Here is an 8,806-nt window from a genome sequence, read left to right as displayed (position 1 = left end):
TTCGCATTAGGAGACATTCGAACTCACGGTGTCATACATGAAATGTAAACACTTTAACTAATAAACCACTTATATATATATATATATATGAGAAAATAAAAAAATTAATTATTAGATATACAAAATTAATTATATATATATATATTTGATAAGAGAAAAAATAAAACTAAAATTAATTAAGAAAAATATATTATAAAAATTATATATATATATATATATATATGAGAGAAAAATTATTTAGAAAAAAATAGATACGAGAGATTATATATATATATATATATATATATATATATATATATATATATATATATATATATATATATATATATATGAGAGAAAAATTATTTAGAAAAAATAGATACGAGAGATTATACACTACAAGAATGAGGGCTTTTTGCGACGTTATTTATTGACGGATTTTCTGACGAATAAAAGATTTGTGACGGTATTTTCAATAAATAATGCTCTGACGGAGAAATGTGTGTCAGATTTTTAAGTTTAACTTTTCGACGAAAATTGTTTCGACACATAAACTTTTGCGATGGATTTTCTTATTTTTTCTTTTCAATTGGATTTAATTTCCCCACCAATTAATTTATTGGATTATCCGTCACAAATTTTATTTTTTAAATTGTTTTATAATTATAATTTTATAATTAATTATTTTTAATATTATTTAAAATAAATACATTTAACTAAATGGAAAATTAAATATATTTAAAATAAGCTTAGAACCAAATAATACAATCAATCCCATTATTACATACTATTAAATTAAACCTTAAATACAAAGTTATTAAATCTAAAAACGTATTTTATAAATTTTAAATATTAAATGAAAATTTTAAAATGATATTAATATTAATGTTCATGAGCACCATCCATAAACGCCTTGAATTCTTGAAGCACTATATATTATATATAGTGGTGACAAAATAAAATTCGAACCTGCAATTGAATTCAAATTAATAATTAGTTTAAACTCTTATATTGCTGTAAGAAAAAGTGCAAGACATAAAATATCTACCTCTTTTCAAAAATATGGCATAAATAGGAAAAGAAATAAACATTATTGAACAAAATTTTTTTATTTGTTTGGAACAATTTCGAGAATTGGCTACCTTGTATGTTGTATCTACATTGACATGGGAGAATAACCAAATTTATATTTTTGGAATGAGAATTAATTTTGAATAATTTTATGCATATATTGATGTAATGTTCATGTAATACTTACTTGAACATGTGCATTTCTTTCGGAAACAAATATTCAATGAAATCTTCAACCCTTGCTTTATTTTGACCTGTCAAAATAAGTATTTATATGGATTAAAAAATATTGTGAAAGAAATAAGTTCAAAGAAAGCTGCATTCATAAAAGTTTCTAATTAATCCAAAATTAGGCTAGGTCTAATTCAATTCCTAGGTAGTGTGTTATGCCTATACTAAATTCTCCCTAACCAAATGGATGCGTCCCAAATATTCCTCAATTAAGCATTCTAAGATCAAATTAACCAAAACTAACATTCTCAATTAACTTCTCTATTTTGTCCCAAAACAAATTCCTTTCATAATTGACGCAGTAGAACCTATATTATAGTTCAAGGATTTCTTATGAAGATGATTTAAATAGTGTACCCATTCCACAATGCTCATTACATTTCAAATGAACTTAAACAATATATCTTATAATAAGAATAGTTCAGAAAACAGAGCCTTGTATTCATTCATACAAATTTGGCAATAAGAACATAATCTCATAACAAATTTTAGGAGCATGATTCAATATATCATTACTTAAAATATTTTTTTTGATGGCCATAATTTATTCTGGGACCACTATCATAAACCAGTCACGACACTCTATATTCAGGAAATTTGATCAAATGACCCTAAAAAGAGGATCATCCTAAAAAATGACCTTAGTAATTTCAGTTTTTATTTTTAACTTTTTTAAAAATTTTGGACACTTTTACCCTTACTAACTTTTTTTTTCTTTTTTTTCTTCCTCTTCCTTTTCATTTTCCCCCATTTCCCTTTCTACCCGTTTTTTCTTTCCCCTCTTCCCTCCCCCCGCGACGGTTGCTACCCCTCCTCAGTTGCTCTCCCCCTCCGACTCCCACGCTCCAAGCTGACTCCCCCATGACGATTCCAGCTCCAGCCGACTCCCCCATGATCGTCGGACGCCTACCCCTCGAGCCTAACTAGCCGTTGATCGCCAAACGCTTCTAGGCCGACTCCCGACGATCGCCAAGCCCCGGAGACGCTGAGCCCGACGTTCTCCCAACATTACTGAGGTTAGTTCGACTACTCCCCGATGATTTTACTGTTTTTGCATGTTGAGTATAAAGTTTTATGGTTTTAGGGTTTAGGCATTAGTTAGTTCTATTGTTTTGGTTTGAAATACTTCGATCCGAGAAATGTATTGTTTTTCCTTATACTTAATGGTTTGTGAACATTTCACGTGGTGGGTAATTGAAATGCGTGGTACCCAATTGAGTGGGTCGTGGGGTGGGGCGTGGGGGTGGGGCGTGGGAGTGGTGCATGGTGCGTGGGGCGTGGGGCGTGGGCGTGGGTGGTGCGTGAGCTTGGGTGTGGGTGGGGCGTGGCTTCAGGTACGCAATATGTAAAACTAGTTTAATAAGTTTATTAATAAGCAGGAATAGCTCAGTTGGGAGAGCATCTGACTGAAGGTCAGTTGTTCAATCCACCTTCACCGCAAAAGTTTTTTTTAGGTGTTAGATCTGAAGACTGAAGAAATTAACAGATGCTAATCCTAATCTTATCAAGTCTATAAAGGTATATTTTAGCTTTGTCATGGAATATGACATACACTGTACTTGATTTATCTACATTAGGCACCACATTATGGATTATTTATATGATCCAGTTCAAATTAAGGTCAAGTTACATGGAAGAGGACAATTTTGCTCTCTATTACGTGGTGAGTACCTTTTATCTCCCTTTTCCCCCAATATATTGATTTTGGCTTGATCTGAAACCTAACATCAACTTTTTGTTGTTATAAGTTGTTGCCATGTGTCGTCTTGGCCTTGTTAGTTCATCCATCGACATCTCATCATTTCATCAACAAGATCTTTTGGGCATTTTGTGTATACTTAGAAGTTGTTTTTGTTCTTCCTCAGCTCCGGGTGATGCAAAATACTAAGGCAAGAATGATCTTACAATAATTTTTTACTGTTATCGTTGAGTTCTGCAGAGAGTAGGTTAATTCTTGTTTGCGTGTTTGACTCCACAGATTGTTGAGCCTTTTACTGCTCACTATGTGTTTGCCTTAGGAGTTACAAGGTTTTTGAGTTGTGCTCATTGGGTTCTCCAGGTTTGCCTTGAACTCTTTTTTTGTATATGCTGAGTTAATCAAAATCCAAATGTGTGATTATTGTGCAATGGATGGTAATATTGTATTATGTTGTCATCTCTATCTTTTGTGTCCTCTGATAATTTGTTAGTTGACCTACCTTAAAATATGTCAATTTAGGACTTTTAGGCAGGAAACATTAACCTGTCGTTATAAATTTAACAATTTCTGTAAAAAAATATTGAATACGCCTCACATGAATTGAAGTAAAATGGTTGATTTGAAGTCTTTATGTGTTGCAATTAGAAGGATAATATTTTGTTTAACAGGTTTTTGATACTCGAGGTCGGCTACTGACAACTATTGGTTATGGATTATGGCCTTCTATGGTTCTTATTTCAGAGATTGTCCAAACATTCATATTAGCCGACTTTTGCTATTACTATGTCAAAAGGTTTGATCTCCTCCAGAATACTCCTTATTTTATTCCAAATTGGTTAAGTCTTGCTTGATTCATTATTTGTCAGTGACATTCTTTTGCAGTATTTTCGAATGACAGCTTGTATTACGTCTTCCCTCAGGGGTCGTTTGATGGGGAAAGTTTCGACTCTGGATACTTCTAGACTCGATTATATAATTTTTTTCACTATTCATACAGTAGTTTGAAGTTATTTAGAGCCAAATCTCTCAAACTTTGTATCCTCCAGTTTTAGAAAACTTGTAAATTTTGAGCAATTCTGGCAATTTGCAGACATTAACTTATTTCCTTTATGTTCTCTTTGTAGCAGTATTGTCACTGGTTCTTTCTTATCATAATTACTTGTTTATGTTTTGGTTGTTCTCTCTTATCTTATTTTAAATTCATTTATATTGACATTGATGTTCAATGTTAACACAAACAAATTTAACATTAATCTGCAGAATCAACAGGGTTTCAATTTGGTAAAGGATGCTTGAGAATGTACTTTGAACAGTCTTGTCTATTATAATAAAAATCATTAATCATCTGGACATTAATAATCCTCACAAAACAGGCAGATGAAATACTTAGTTTCTTCTCATTATATAAATGACCACTCCATTGGTAGGATCCAACTTGTGTATTGTTTTCAATATGTAGATCCAGCCTTATTTCCTCCATCTAGGTTGAGAGTTTGCTCAACAAATGGAACTTCATCATTAAGATATAATTGAATCACATAGCTGTAATAATAAAAAAAAATAGTATTAATAGTAGGTAAGGACTAGACCAGACTATGCATGGAAAATATCAAAGATAGAGCCCACCTACAGGCAGCTATCAGGGAAATAAAAAAGGAAAGTTTAAGAAATAATTAAATCATACAAGAGAAATAGAATATGTATATACATCTAGGAAGCACATAAAAATAAAAATACATATATAGTATTGAATTTACATTATTAGTGTAGTTGATTGAGGAGTTCAATGGAGATTCCATTATATTATTAATTATAATTCATTATCACAAAATCAAATTGAATTTATGAATTCATGCCACTATTTTGCAATAGAAAAAAAAACATTTGAAGTGAAGATGGATCTAACACCTGACCTTCAGATCTTCAGTCAAATGCTCTCCCAACTGAGCTATTCCTACTTATTAATAAACTTATTAAATTAGTTTTACATATTGAGTACCTTAAGCCACGCCCCACCCACGCCCAAGCCACGCCCCACCCATGACCAAGCCACGCACCACCCACGCCCCACCCACGCCCAAGCCCACACTCCACGCACCACACACGCCCACACCCCACGCACCATTCCCATGCCCCACGCCCACGCCCCACGCCCCCCGCACCACTCCCACGCCCCACCCCACGACCCACTCAATTGCGTAACACGCATTTCAATTACCACGTGAAAATGTTCACAAACCATTCAGTATAAGGAAAAACTATACATTTCTCGGATCAAAGTATTTCAAACCAAAACAATAGAACTAACTAAAGCCTAAACCCTAAACTAAAACCTTAAAACCCTAAAACTTCATACTCAAAATGCAAAAACAGTAAAATCATCGGGGAGTAGTCGAACTAACCTCAGTAATGCTGGGAGAACGTCAGGATCAGCGTTTCCGGAGCTTGGAGATCATCGAGAGTCGTCCTGAAAGCGTTTGGCGATCAACGACTAGTCGAGCTCGAGGGGTAGACGTCCGACAATCGTGGGGGAGTCGGCTGGGGCTGGAATCATCATGGGGGAGTCGGCTTGGGGCGTGGGAGTCGGAGGGGGAGAGCAACCGGGGAGGGGTAGCAACCGTCGCGGGGGGAAGGGAAGAGGGGAAAGAAAAAATGGGCAGAAAGGGAAATGGGGGAAAAGGAAAAGGAAAAGGAAGAGGAAAAAAAATTAGTAAGGGTAAAAGTGTCCAAAATTAAAAAAAAAAGGTTAAAAATAAAAACTGAAATTACTAAGGTCATTTTTTAGGATGACCCTCTTTTGAGGGTCATTTGATCAAATTTCCCCTACATCCTTAATGAGAATAAAACACGAAACCTAATGTTTTTTTAAGTAAAACATTTTATCACTTGAAGTACTCAATCTTATTAAGAATTATGATATTACCTAATTGAAGAACAGTGGCTGCGGAAGCACCAAAGAACGTCGATCTTATAGCTTTAAGTAACCACTACTTCACATACATGTTCTTACTTCTCACATAAAATCATCCGCGGTGTACAATTCTACTCAATGACCTTATGTTGTAGTCCACAATTCACATCATACTGGTACGAAACAAATTTTAGAAATGAAATTCAACACTCACAAAGCCAAACAAAAATACTTATTGAGAGAACTTATAACTAATGATGTTGTTGAGATGTGAGATGTTGTTGATAGACGTTGGTAATGGGAATGTTCCGCTGACCTGAAATTAGAAGCATAAGTACTTTCTCATCGCCGAGCTTGAAGTATTGACCAATTCTTCGACCTAAGCACCACAAAGCTCGGAGATGCTCTTAAAAGTACCACAAGATTTAGAGCAAAATCTCTAAATCTTTTGAATTTGTTTCTTTTCAAACAGAGATAAATATACATTCCATCTTTATGCAAATTCAATTCACATCATAGACAAAAATTAAAGCGAGAAATTAGGAAACGGAAATTAATGTTCATTTCAAATGTAATTAAACCTATGTTAGAGAGACGCTGAAGAAATGTGTAGGAGATTTGGTGATCGTCCGCCAATTTCTCAAAGTAATCATCATTTCTGACGTCTAATTAAAAATAATTAAACTTTAACTTTTTTTTCTATAGAATTTGCGACTTCTAAATGTTTATACGAACATTTGGGACGTCATTTGTGACGAAAAAGTTACCTAAAAAAATTCCTGCAAATTTTCAATTCATTTTCTACGTTTTTTTTGACAAATTATTAAATTTTCAATGCTAAACATTTTATGGATTTTATCACGAACATTTACTATATTAATTTTGCGATGTCTAATTATGCATCGATTATTTGCGTTTCCTTGATTTATTAATACTTGTGACGGATTGTAGTTTGTGTGATAAATACCGTCGCAAAACCCGTCGAATATATTGACAGTCTACAACTGTTGGTAAATTTGCATCGTTAATAAAGCATTTTTTGGTAGTGATATATATATATATATATATATATATATGTGATGAGAGAAAAAAATAAAAATAAAAAAATAAAAAAAATAATATATATATTATATATATATTATAAAAAAAATTATTTAGGAAAGAGAAATTTGTAATTATATTGTGAGTTTAATAAATAGGAAGAATACTAAATTTTTTGTGATATTGTAATCATTTCTTAAATTTATTCATAATCTAAAAATATGTTGTTTATATGATTAAAATTGGTAAAATTTGTCAAATTTATTAAATTAACTGTAATTAAATGACTGTGTTAAATTTTTGTACACGTGCCTTTATTTATTTTTCAACATTTAGTAATTAAATTTATTTATCAAACAGATCCTAACCCAACCCAAGTAACCCACATATCTCTTACCCACTTACCTCCTCATCTCCCATGGAGGCTCTTTCCGACTGGTATCATTTGCGGCATTATAGTGAACCCATCGTAGGGGTATTATTGAGATTCAGATGGATCGAGTACAGATCTAATTCCTTCAACGTTTCAAACCACCGCTTATTCTCATACCGCCATAGGTAAAAATCATGTTTGTGAAGTTAAAGGATTTTATTTCTCCGAGAATGGTTTAGGTACAGTTGATTGTTGGGATATATTTCTTAAATCGAACAATAATTTTGGGACAAAACAAAGTTCTCTATTTTTTCCTTCTGGATATTGGTTTTGGATCCGTTAGAGAAGGTGTGTTTGTTTTTTGGACCAAATTCATCTAAATTGTTTCAAATGTATCACATATCTGAAACTTCCGGTCAAGTCAACTATTGGGGAATAATATTTCATCATTTCTTCATCTCCGATTGGATTATATTCACAATTCATATAATGACATCTGGTTCTCAACATTTTATGTGAGATTTAACAAGATAATCATGAGATTAAATATTGGAGGAATTTTAATTCATCATCCGTCCCAAAGTGTTGGCTTTTTTGTGATTGCTTCATCCATCACCTATGGTTTCAAGGAAGAAAACCCTCCAACAGAAGAGGAAGAAAGATGATGAAAGGAGAGATGAAAGAGATACAGAGATAAGAGATAGAGAGGTTAATTATGTTAGGCCTATTTGATAAATAAATTTAATTAGTAATGGATGAAAATTAAATAAAGCCACGTGTATAAAAATTTAATACCGTCATTGAATTATCATTAATTTAATAAATTTTATTAAATTGAGAACTTTTATCAACTTTAAACATATAATCAACATATTTTTAGGTTAGGCATACATTTAAGAAATGGTCACAAAATCATGAATAAATTTAGTATTTTTCTCTTTAATAAATCATATTTAACGTTATAATATATTATATTATATAAAAAACTGAAAAAAATAATTAAACAAATTTAATTAGGTAGGAAAATTAATATATATATATATATTTTAGGTGAGAGAAATATTTAATATTATTATTTAAAATATTTATTTATATAAAATAAAATAAAATTAATTAATTAATATAAATATAATTATTATAATATATATTTATTTATTGATATATTATTATATAGATTTTTAAATAATTAATAAATTATTACATATATATTTAATTATTTATTAATATATAGATTATAAAATAATTAATAAAATTATAAAATTAAATAATATTAATATTAATAAATAATTATTATGAAAAAATATATTAATAAAAATAAAAATATAGGAGTTAATATATATACGTGGGGTTGATGAGAGAAAAAATAAACATAAAAAATAATTAAGAAAGATATATTATTGATATAACAGAGAATATTATATATATTTATATATATCATTAAAAAAATTAATTTAATTAAATAGAAGAGAAAGAAATATATATATATATATATATATTTATT

General features: G+C 31.1%; 1 pseudogene; it reads left to right on the top strand.

Annotated features, from left to right (window-relative positions):
• Positions 1–2,444: 2,444 nt before the first annotated feature.
• LOC124943339 lies at positions 2,445–4,141 on the top strand (annotated as a pseudogene).
• Positions 4,142–8,806: the final 4,665 nt, after the last annotated feature.

The sequence above is a fragment of the Impatiens glandulifera genome, chromosome 6 (genome assembly GCF_907164915.1).
Source record: "Impatiens glandulifera chromosome 6, dImpGla2.1, whole genome shotgun sequence".
NCBI classification, from domain to species: domain Eukaryota; kingdom Viridiplantae; phylum Streptophyta; class Magnoliopsida; order Ericales; family Balsaminaceae; genus Impatiens; species Impatiens glandulifera.
This window is presented reverse-complemented; position numbering and strand designations above follow the sequence as displayed.